This window comes from Anolis sagrei, chromosome 1, assembly GCF_037176765.1.
Source record: "Anolis sagrei isolate rAnoSag1 chromosome 1, rAnoSag1.mat, whole genome shotgun sequence".
NCBI classification, from domain to species: Eukaryota; Metazoa; Chordata; class Lepidosauria; order Squamata; family Dactyloidae; genus Anolis; species Anolis sagrei.
The window spans coordinates 254,113,024-254,125,139 of record NC_090021.1 but is presented as its reverse complement, the minus strand read 5'-3'; the positions used below and the strand labels follow the sequence as shown (position 1 = coordinate 254,125,139).

The following is a 12,116-nucleotide window of genomic DNA, read 5'->3' as shown; positions in this document are numbered from 1 at the left end:
GTGCTTTAATCCAGTACCTTTGGAAAGCACCAAGCTGAGAAAGATGGGCATAAGTGTCCCTGTGTGAATTTTCCATGGAAGGAAAAATGTTTTGCAAACATTCCAATACTCAATTTTACTGAACATATAATGATTTTCACCCTTGGACTCACCAGATTTTGACTGAAAACATTATTTTCTATTAGGTTTGGAAAGTGGCCCAAGTAAAATAGTCTCAAGTCTTGTTCTAGAAATGAGAATGAGGGAGAGCAGACTTCATTTCTTTTAGAAACCCTAATAATAAACATGAGGAAATATAATTGAAAGAGCTACACAAACCCTCACTTATTTTAACAGTGTTAGAAAATAAGAAAGGTATGTGAGCTAATCACATTGTAATTAAAGTGCTGAACAATACACCTTTTTGTTCAGCATAAAGGGCTAAAACCAGGCGGCTGCTTGGGAGGAGGCCAATTGCGGACAACAACAAAAAGAAACGTACGTCTGTTCCAAAGTTCACGTATTTTGTTTCAGCTTTAAGGGCCAGTCTTGTCTATCAACACTTTAGAAAACAGAAACCTGTGACTGGGTCCTAGAAATGATGTGGAATATTAAATAGCCATCCTGATACTACCCAGGTGCTTTGGACTACAACTCCCATAATGCCCCAGCTGGCAGTTATACACATCTGGAGGAAATCAGATGAAACCACAAATGCCATTTAAAGTCATTTCCTAAATGGTAGCCAATCAGACAGGAACTGCAGGGAATCAGTTTGCTGGAAATGAAGGCAATGCTTATTTTTTAAAAAAATGGGTGAAAAGTGCAGTTTTATTCCACATATAGTAAAATAGAAATACTTCTAAAATTAAGAAATATTTGAAATATGTTTGTCAGATGAGTAAGATCCAAAGTTGCTGGACCTAAGAAGCTGTCAGAGTTATTCCAAATACAGAAAAAAATGCAAATCCGTAAATTTAACAAGATATATTTAGCAGCCTGAAAGTTGCCAGAATTTCTTTTGCCATAGTGAGTAATAGCTGAGTCTCTTCAGCATAAAAGCACAGAGACCATCAAGATAGATTATAAAATAATTCCTTTGGTTGTTCATAAGTTATATGTTCTGTTTAAATTTTCTGAGTCAAGCTGGTGAGGTAACATTTTAATATATAAATAAAATAATTCATCCATCAAAACGAGGGGAGCATCTCATAATGAAGATTGTATACTACTGGACTCTTTTCTGTGTTATTTATTATGGGCTTGAAGTAGCAACAGGTAAAAATGAAATCCCAATTTAACCAAGAGGAAGCTCCACTGACCTCATTGAACTTATTTCTGAGAAAACACTGAGGACTGCATGGTCAGTCACTGATGTGAAACAAGAGAAGATATATGAATAGACAAGATGTTTAAGGAATGTGTAGAGTCCAATGGTATACAATCTTCAGTAATAGCATTGTCGGTGACAGGAAACTTAATCATAGTTTGTGTAGCTACTGAGTCAGTAAGAGTCAAAATGAGTAAATCTTCTGTGTGAACTTCACTGCCAGTATCAATAGTTTTGCTCTGGCAATTTTAATGTTTAAAAAATGAAAGGGACCAGCAACATTAAAAACTGTTTTTGTGCCTTCAAGTCATCTATTGACTTGTGGCATCCCCATGAATTTCATAGAGCATGACCTAAATGATTTGTGACATAACATTTACAAACAGTTTCACTTGAATTGTACTGCAGTATCATATGAATAGACATGGGCATAAGTCCCTCTGATTTCATATGTGTCTGACTTTTCAGATGTGAATATTGTGTAGGATTACACAGCACATCACCCAAGTCATATTAATTCTAGAGATTGCTGGTGCCCTACTTGGAGATGATGTTCTTTCCTTCTTTCATCAGCAGTTTGTGATGGGACTTTCAACAGCAGTAAAAACAAAAATCAAGGTGGCCAATTGCAACGTTCACACTTGCCTCCAACAGACAAGAGTTCTTTCTTTCTACCACCCTGGACATTCCACAGATATACAAACTCCACTTACCTAGTTTCCAGGAAACCTCACAACCTCTGAGGATGCCTGCCATAGATGTGGGTGAAATGTCAGGAGAGAATGACTGGACCATGGCCATACAGCCTGGAAAACTCACAGCCCCATTGATTCCGGCCATGAAAGCTTTTGACAACACAAAAAGAAACCAATTGGATCTACTACATTTTTGGAAGATAATTGTAGTGCAGTTATCTTCAGTCTTTTCAAATACTATATTATCTTCTAATATATTTTGGGTTTGTGCAGCAATAGGAAAGCCCTCAAAGAAGGCTCTGGCTTTCCTTAGAGCTGAGTGAGAATGGAGAGGGAACTGTCTGGCACTGGGAAGAAGTCATGGGGCCGTACAGACATGCCCCAGTTTTATCATTACAGAGCATTCATATTGAGAGACTTCGGCGTAGTAGAACATATACAGTAGAGTCTCACTTATCCAACATAAACGGGCCGGCAAAATGTTGGATAAGCGAAAATGTTGGATAATAAGGTGGGATTAAGGAAATGTCTATTAAACATCAAAATACATTATGATTTTACAAATTAAACACCAAAACATCATGTTTTACAACAAATTGTCAGAAAAATCCGTTCAATGCATGGCAACATTATGTAGTAATTACAGTATTTACGAATTTAGCACCAAAACATAGCAATGTATTGAAACAGCTGTGAATTTGGGAGGCAGACTGTGTTGGATAATATAGAATTTTGGATGAGTGAAGGTTGGATAAGTGAGACTCTCTCTATATATATGTACCATGTGATCAAACCGCAGCTAACCTCCTTTATTATTGCCATCAATCTGCATATTTAATTATCAGGTCATAATCTCTAGAACATTAAGTTTTCGTTACTTCTCAGAGGTAGTCCTTTCATTTTAGATAAAGTTTCCAAGGAAGATAAATATGTATAGCATCACTGTTATAGCTGGAGTTTGGGCTGTGAGATTCTGAGCTGCACTCCTCATTAATGTAAACCATGACCCATCAGTTGAAAACAACTGAAATACAGGACTTAAAACAATTTCATGATATCTTGTCCGCTTTGCTGGGAACCCAGTTTGTGGGGATAAATAAATATAAATTTTAAAAAAACTTTATTTGTATTCTGCTCTCCCTGAGGGGATTCAGGGCGGTTTCCAGCATAGGGCAAAGCATTCAATTACCAAAACAAAATCCTACAGTATAAACCATTATAAAACATAAACACAACCACACACATTATAATTGTGTGTGGTATTATTCGTACCACCACACACATTATTATTGTGTGTGGTATTATGCGTATCACCAATGGCCAGAATTTCAAAGTAGGCCTAGACAGCTATGAGATGGCTGAGCCAGGGCTAGTGCAATGAAGTAGCCTAGGGCCAGGAAAGTGGATAAAGTACAAAGTAGGGTCCTAGCTAATGGCCAGGGTAGAGCCTGGGGCCAAGGATAGAGTCTGAGGCCTGCTGGAACCACCAGGTTTTCAGGGCTAATGCAACAAAATGACTCATTTATATGACTGTTGTTGTGCTACTTTAGCATGGCTGTTTTTCATAACGTAGAACCTGTGCTTCTTGTAATATCCATTGGAACAGATGCTAGTGACATTTTTTACAAGGTCCCACATCTCGTAGCATTGTATCATGACAAAAATGGTAGATAGTATTTTTTATTTTATATATGTCATATATAAACACAGTGGTAGTTACTGGAGACATTCTAAACCAGCAATGTTATGTTTATGCAAACGGTAGATAAGTAATAACACATGCTGTCTCACTTGCTTTATTCGCTTAAGAAACACTCTGTACTTGACAGACATAGTTTATATAAGTTGCTTATAAAACAGTAACTTCCTCTACTAATAAAGACTTATCCAATATTTCCCCTGACTTAAAGAGATTTCAGATCAAGCTTCAATAGTAATTTAAAGCATGTATTCACAGCCATGCATGCTATTTCTCTTAATCTTTTGCATTGTTGTGTATTGATTTCTTTTCTTTGCACATTATATGTTTTGATGGGGAAACTATAGTTCACCATGGCTGCAATGTCTGTTATTGATGATGATGTGTTCATTCAAGTTGACTATTCCTTAAGTTTTCCTGGCAGGACTTATTCAGGAGAAATGTCCCACTGCCTTCCTCTAAGTCCAAAGGAGTATGACTTACACAAGAAACCTCTGTGAGTTTCTAGGGATGATCATGGTCTCCTAGGACCTCAACAGATGGAAAGGTGGAAGGTGGGAGAGAAGCAGAGGGAACTGTCTTACTCTGTTCCCTCCCATCCAGGTCTGTCTGCTGCCATCCCATGTCCGTTCCCCCTTAAGGTTCATCTTTCCTCTGAATTTCTCCACTTTGTGCCATTAGGAGTCAGGTAACACTTGACTCCTCCAAAGGCACTCAGGGCTCAATTTCTCCATGTTGCCAAAACTGAGCCCCACAGAGTCCCACCAAAAATTGCTCTCTGGGATTCTGTTTTAGCAGTGTAGAGAAATGGGGAGAAGACTGCATATGATGAGGTCCCTAGTTTGTAGTCCAACAGCCAAACCACTACACTGCATATCAGCATGATGTCCTAATCTGGCCTTGAAGCAGGAGGAGGGGTTAGGTAAGTTCGCTGTGTTTCAGGGACCCCTTTCAGAAGAACTGAATGAGGCCATGCCCATTAGCTTCTCCCTGGACATCATGCATGATGCTTCCACATAGGATTACCAGCTTTTGAGATGTGAAGAGACAACCAAATTTGCCATAAAAGGAATTTTATAAATAAAAGAATTTAACTCCAGGGAGAGGACATGATTTGCTAAAGGTTGGGGGAACTAGCTGGCAGAGAAAAGTTTGGTCCAGGAAAAGCTTTGAAGAATATGTTGACGTCAAAGGGTTTTTATTGATTGGTTTTTAAAAGGGGACAAGATAATAGCCTGGCAGATAAGAGATGAAAAGCCTGTGCTAGGTTGAGGAAACAGATTGGCAGGAAGCTCCAAGGGGGAACTGGGAAAAAAGCAGGAAATGAATTATAACCCCCACACATGTCCATGGGATGGGCAGAGTGAGAGAGGAAATACAGGATGGATTCAAATACTGTCCAACTATCCGTCCATCTGTCACCCTCCCCTCCCTCCGCCATTCATATAGTTCTACTTTTCAGAGATTGCAGATTAGTGCACTTTCAAAAAATATATATCAGGAATGGTGTTACAGAATCTTTGAAGAAGTGAACTGTATGATTTCCTACCTGAGTGGGACTATCATCATGCTATGCTGTAGGTGCATTCACCTTTGCAAACCTAAAGGCACTAGGAGAGCTAGGAGAGACAATGACAGAAAATTGGCTTGTGTGCCCTTTCTTATAAAACCCCATCAGCACATTCATATTTTAATAGGGTTCTTACTTCTAAAAGAAAGTGTTATAAACTGCTTTGCGTGCTTTTCTTTTCACTTATATTGTAAGGCTATCCCACAATTCCAGCTGTCAATGGTGTGGCCTCAAATGGATAGAAGAGCAGCCAACATCTGCTGCACTGAACCCCTTTTTCCACTGCTATCCTATTTTCCTTGTCTATTGTGCCTACTGAGAAAAATATGGAATATAAATCAAGTCAAATTCAATTCTTAAGCATGGATCCCAAACACTTTTCCTTGTTGTTTATCATTGAGAGAGAGAGAAAAGGGAGAACCTATAAGAGCTGCTGACTGAAGTCTGTATGAGGCAGTGTGATTGCTCTGACAGACCTGCCAGATCAGCAAAAAGGTTCCTGAACACACATGCATGCCCATAAGCACTGGCAACATGCTTATGAGGTGCAGTGCATCTAGGAGAGTCATTACGGGGGAGGGGGGGGATTAAAATAAACCCTCTGGCAGATATTCTGTACCTTTTGCAGTTCCCTTCAACCCACATTAATCAAACCTTTCTGGTTATGGTGAGACCATTTCCCACAATTCCATACCTTTCCCAGGACTAATAGCTCCATATGGGGACTCTCCTTAAGGTAGTGGGATTTTAAGTCCCACTTCCTTATTCTAGATTAAGCCGCCATTTGGAAGGGCCCTGATTGAATGCTCCATGGAAGGAAATTTCAGTAACTAGGAGCAGCAACCAAGAAGGTTCTTTTCTATGTGATCACCGGTTAAGCCTGGGAGATTCTGCAACTGAGGACATGTCTACACTGCAGGATTAATGTAATAACTTCAATTTCCATGGCTTAATGCTATGGAATCATGGGAGTTGTATTTTGGTGAGGCACTAGCACTATTTGGCAAAGACAGCTGCCAATGATTCATTAGCATTGAGCCATGGCAGTTGAAGTGCTGTCAAACTGCATTAACTCTATAGTGTAGATACACACTAAGAGAAAGCTTTCCCCTTGAATCATACAACTTAGGGAGGCTCATGTGGGAAATTTGGTAGTGAGTTCACTGATAGTTCTATGTTTTTATATTTCTAAAATATCCTGAGTACATTTGCCAGTTTAATGATATAAAGAACCAATGTTCTGATCAACATTTAGATAACTGGAATGGGAAGACATTTGAGGCCAAAACATCTAGAATTAGAAGGTAGTGAGAGATGGCATTAAGATTGAACTATGTTCAACCAATGGGGACAATTAGTTCTGCCATTTTCTGTGGTCCACAAACTTGTTCCTCAAAAAACAAATGCAAAAATAATATTAGTCAACAGTAAAGTTTAAAGTTTGCATCTGTACATCATTAACTGAAATAACAATACATATGTTACATAATGTCTATAACCCAAAAATAGAACTCAATTATAAGCAACCAACAGAAGCAAAAATTAATTTTGCTGTTTCATAAACTGGTTTGTTGCCCCCTCCCCCAAAATATTACTGAATACCATCAAGCTGCAAAGATAATTCATATCTGTTGCATAACTGTTTAATATCTTTTTATAGGTCTCAGTGCTGTGTTGCTTGTAAATCTAAGGTTATGAAACATAAACTATTTCCCAGCACCACATGCCTGCTGTTGGAAAGTCGCTTCAGCAGCAAATTCACATCTAAAAATGTCTTCTGGATGTGTATATATTGATTTCACCACTGCTACACAAGCAGGCTCCCACTTCTTGTTACAGAATACCTGTTCAAGTTTATATCAAATGTGGCCTCATGGACTGATAAACTAGTTATGCGATACGCTAAGTGTTTTGTTCAAACCAAGTATGCAGATACAGTGAGTGATCTGTGACAGGAAAACCATTAACTGTTCAGGTATAAGTGGACCTCTCATATTGATTCCAGTAAAATTCCCTTATTATTTACCATACATAAGAAGAGTGGCATAGACCAAATAGCCATTTGCCACAGATGTCAGGGAGATAAAAAAAGGGGAGCATAACTGCTTACACCTTTGGTTGATAATATTTAATTCCTAACCACATGATGTTTAACCATATTTTGTATAGATTTAATGTAAAATTGGGATTTAAAGTTATGTTATATAACGATTGGACCTCATACCTTTCAAAAATGGTGTAATATTTCTGTGGGCTAAATATGCTGATCATGTGAAAAAATAAAAATAAAACAATAAAATAGGACACTTGTCCACACAACTTTCTTGTCTGAAACCAACCAGAAGTGTATAGAGGAAGGCATTTGATGCTGTAGAGTTTCTTTAATACATTCACTGTTTAGTACCAACACTTGAGACCCTGAATTGGAAAGAGTAGACATGTTCGCGAAAGCTTATCAAGGAAAATATTAGCATGTCCTGTGAAACCTGTTTAAGAGTTCCTTTTTGCTTTCTTGTTACACAGTTCTTGTTGTTACAGCAACCAACCTTTGCCCTCAAGTGCCTAAGAGGTAAGTAAGCAAGTCTGCCAGAGTGTTCACAAAATAATATGCCTATGGTGTTTGTGCTTGCATGCAATGGGCTGCTGTTATTCTTGGGAAAACACCAACGGGACACAGAGAATGTCAAAAAATGAAAACCCAGAAGTGGTCAGAAGTCCTCTTCTGTTTTGATAAATGAATATTTGCAGTGGAGACTGCAACCTACTAATAGGTATTGTAAGTGGCCACTCCTTGAATCTTCCAGGAAGGGTACTCTCCAGGTCTACACTTTCCCCATCTCAGAGTATATTTGGTTATTCAGTATGAGTTGTATTTTGTTTTTAACTTAAGTCCTAAGCTGCTTGGTCCCATTTTGAGAGAAAGTCAGGATATTAGAAAAAGATTGATAGATAGACAAAGATATCAAATAATAAAACTATAGAATGTACAAGGTACACAGGATTTTGTATTGGCTGCTTATAAGTCTTCTTTTAAGTTTACATTCTTATGTAAAACCAGCAGAGAAACAGTCATCTGGGGTTTGAGCAACTTCATTTTGTAGCAGTGGGATGAGGCAACCCTCTCTTTGTTGTAAACATTGCCCCAGGCATCTTTGAATGTCTGTGTTTTATTCCTCCTTTCAGTGATACAGGGAAAAGCCATTGCTATCAGTGTCGAGGTGCTGCTCGACCATGTCTGAACAGACATGTTCTGGTACCTATTCAACTGTTGTATGAGTTGATAAGTCAAAAGGCTGACCCAGTGGATTCTCAAGACCCCATAATAAGTAGGGTTATAGTAAAAGTGTCTAATTGGCTTTTCCAAAGCTTAGAACTATGGGTCTTGTGGAGAGGAAAAATAAGGATCTCATGTCTCCATGGCAAATCAGCAGGGCAGCGGAGCAATCCTGGTGCCCCATACCCTGCCTCAACCACAGCGATGCTTCCCCATCACATGTGGGGAAGCGTTACCACATGGCTTCCCCTTGTTCTGGCCACATTGTTTTAAACGGAATACGCGAAGCCTCCCATGTTCTGAGTGCAGTGTTGTGAAACACTTGTGTCCTAGTTGAGCCATGGAGTCCCATGAAGTGAGCCTGGATTGTCCGATGGGTGGTGTGGAGCTCTGTGGGTCAAATGGGGTGAAAGCATCCTACAATGCTGCCGTAGACTCATCTAATGAGGTCGTAGAAGTCTCCATCCTCCTGGCCCATCCTCTCAAAGCAATATGATGCATCATGTCTTTACCACTTGTAATTACTTGTAATTTTCCAAATGCTATCATGCATTGCTTAAAGAATGCTGGAGATCTGCAGAAATGCATAATCTGTAAAGACTATGAAAGGAACCCACCCATTGTTTAATGTCAGCATTGCCTAAACTCATCTAAACCAAACCACCTCCAGGTTCTTGTGTGTTTTTTCGGGCTATAGAGCCATGTTCTAGAGGCATTTCTCCTGACGTTTCGCCTGCATCTATGGCAAGCATCCTCAGAGGCCTGCCTGAGTCTGGGAATGGGCCTTCAAATGCTAATGAAGGTGATCAGCTAAACATTCACACCTAACTGCAGCAGGGAAGAGCTCCTTGCCCCACCCCAGCCATTCCACAGATATATAAACCCATTTTTCCTACTTCCAACAGACCTTCTCAACCTCTGAGGATGCTTGCCATAGATGCAGGCGAAACGTCAGGAGAAATGCCTCTAGAACATGGCTCTATAGCCCGAAAAAACCCACAAGAACCTAGTGATTCCAGCCATGAAAGCCTTCGACAATACATCAAACCACCTCCACTACTGTAATGCTTACTTGGTCTTCCTTGTTGTCCTTTTCTGCAAAGGGCAAGCATTACACAACCTACAATGTGATCTAATTCTACTCTGGAAAACATTAAGTCAGTAGCCGGCCACTGGCCAGGAGATAGGACTGACTTGACCTTTATAAAATTATCACACCTGTGCTCAAGGCGCCATATAAAAAAGCAAAATGTACTTAGGGAGCCAAAACTGATCTACAGAGACAGACAGACTGTCAGACAGACTGTCAGACAGACAGACAGACCTTGTCACCAGCAAAGAATTATCCTTTCCTAATCACAATATAATATAAATGTATAGAAGTGTCTTCACTGTAAAAAATATAATAATAATGCTAGCCAGTAGCCACAATACATACAATCAAAATCCTGTGCTGTGCATCTGATAATGGAGCTTCTGAAATGGCAAAAGAAATACCCAAGAATCCAAAGTCTTGCGAAACAAGTACACAAGAATGAAAAGCACGTAAAATGTATCCAACAACAGTAACATTTGAAGAATGTAAGAAATAGTCATGCTTCTCACTTGTTTCCAACTGTATCTTGCCAGCTGCATCTAGGTCCTCATGAACAGACTGGGAAGAGAATTGATATCACTTTGGCCGATGTTCCTTTAAAAGTTCACTATATCCCATTTCAACATTAAAATACAATGTTTTTTTAAAAAACTCTCAATGGACATGTATTTTTGAATGCATATTTAACCATATTTTGAATATTTCCCCTCTCAAAACATATTCTTCATAATCAGCTTTGTCTTGACATGTGTTTCAGTATTATTGGTTTTTTTAACCTGATATTCACGTTCTGTATCTGGCATTTTTTATAGTATGAATGCCTCACTAACCTTCTTTTACCAAGTAACTTTTGACTGAGCTATTCTCTACTAAAAAAAACTTCAGTTGTTGCAATATTGCCTCAATACCACATTAGTCATACTTATTTGGTTGATGATCTTAATGGCTTATCAGCTTTTGGGGGTTGTAAACAAGACAGAAGGGGAGGCATTTTTCCTTTGTTCTCTCTATACTCTGTTCATGAATTTATATTTGTTCCAAACCCCCAAAGAAAAATGCTCAATATACTTTCTTATTTCTGGATAAAACAAAAATAAAATGCGTTCTCTCCCAGAATTATAGTAAATTGTATAAGAAAAGTGGGACACAAATAAGTAAATTAATCGGTTGTTGTAGGGTTTTTGGGGCTATATGGCCATGGTCTAGAGGCATTCTCTCCTGACGTTTCACCTGCATCTATGGCAAGCATCCTCAGAGGTAGTGAAATCTGTTGGAACTAGGAAAAAGGGGTTTATATATCTGTGGAATGACCAGGGTGAGACAAAGGATTCTTGTCTGCTGGAGCTAGGTGTGAATGTTTCAACTGACCACCTTGGTTAGCATATAATGGCCTGACAGTGCCTAGAACAAACTTTTGTTGAGAGGTGATTAGATGTCCTTGTTTTTTTCCCCTCTCTGTTGTTGTGCTGTTGTAATTTTAGAGTTTTTTTTTAATACTGGTAGCCAGATTTTGTTCATTTTCATGGTTTCCTCCATTCTGTTGAAATTGTCCACATGCTGTGTATTTCAATGGCTTCTCTGTGTAGTCTGACATGGTGGTTGTGAGAGTGGCCCAGCATTTCTGTGTTCTCAAATAAAATGCTGTGCCCAGGTTAGTTCATCAGGTGCTCTGCTATGGCTGATTTCTCTGGTTGAAGTAGTCTGGAGGTGATTGGGAGGTGAAACAAGGACATCTAACCACCTCTCAACAAACTTTTGTTCTAAGCACTGTCAAGCCATTATATGCCAATCAAGGTGGTCAGTTGAAACATTCACACCTAGCTCCAGCAGACAAGAGTCCTTTGTCTCACCCTGGTCATTCCACAGATATTTAAACCCTTTTTCCTAGTTCCAACAGACCTCACTACCTCTGAGGATGCTTGCCATAGATGCAGGCGAAACGTCAGGAAAGAATGCCTCTAGACCATGGCCATAAAGCTCGAAAAAACCTACAACAACCCATACTGTGAAAAATGAGAAAGTACTGTATCATATATCCTCAGTAATCTTAGTTGCTCCCCACAGAGGTACTAATCCCATTCTTCCACACTTATCAAGCAAATAAAAAATATGAGCAAATGACTGCCAATCAGGTAGAGAGATGGGATAGTAGGGGGGATTAATTGGCTATCAAGTGTCACCAGAGAGAAGACAGAGCACCAGGTTTGCTTCTGACTCGTTTTTAAAGAGACAAAAATGTAGCTTTCCGGTTATTTGGCACCACCCACTGGATGCTTTGCAGAACTTGTAGCCTAGATTTTTACTATTTAAAACTTTGAATGCAATAGCAAAAACTCCTTCTCCTGTTTTACAGAGCCATATGCTGGCATCCTATGGTGTTAGTGTTGACGTGTCAACTGTAAACACCATCAGAGCCCTGTATAAAATCAGAATACTTGGCTGCATGTTGGTAATTGTGCTGAATTCAACTGTC

General features: G+C 39.2%; 1 long non-coding RNA gene across 1 annotated transcript in view; it reads left to right on the top strand.

Annotated features, from left to right (window-relative positions):
• LOC132769969 (uncharacterized) overlaps positions 1 to 12,116 on the top strand; it is a 57,274-nt gene that overhangs the window by 32,948 nt on the left and 12,210 nt on the right. The window contains exon 3 of the long non-coding RNA XR_009630957.2: positions 7,797 to 7,842. This is a non-coding gene — a long non-coding RNA (uncharacterized lncRNA). The remainder of the gene's footprint in view (positions 1 to 7,796; positions 7,843 to 12,116) is intronic.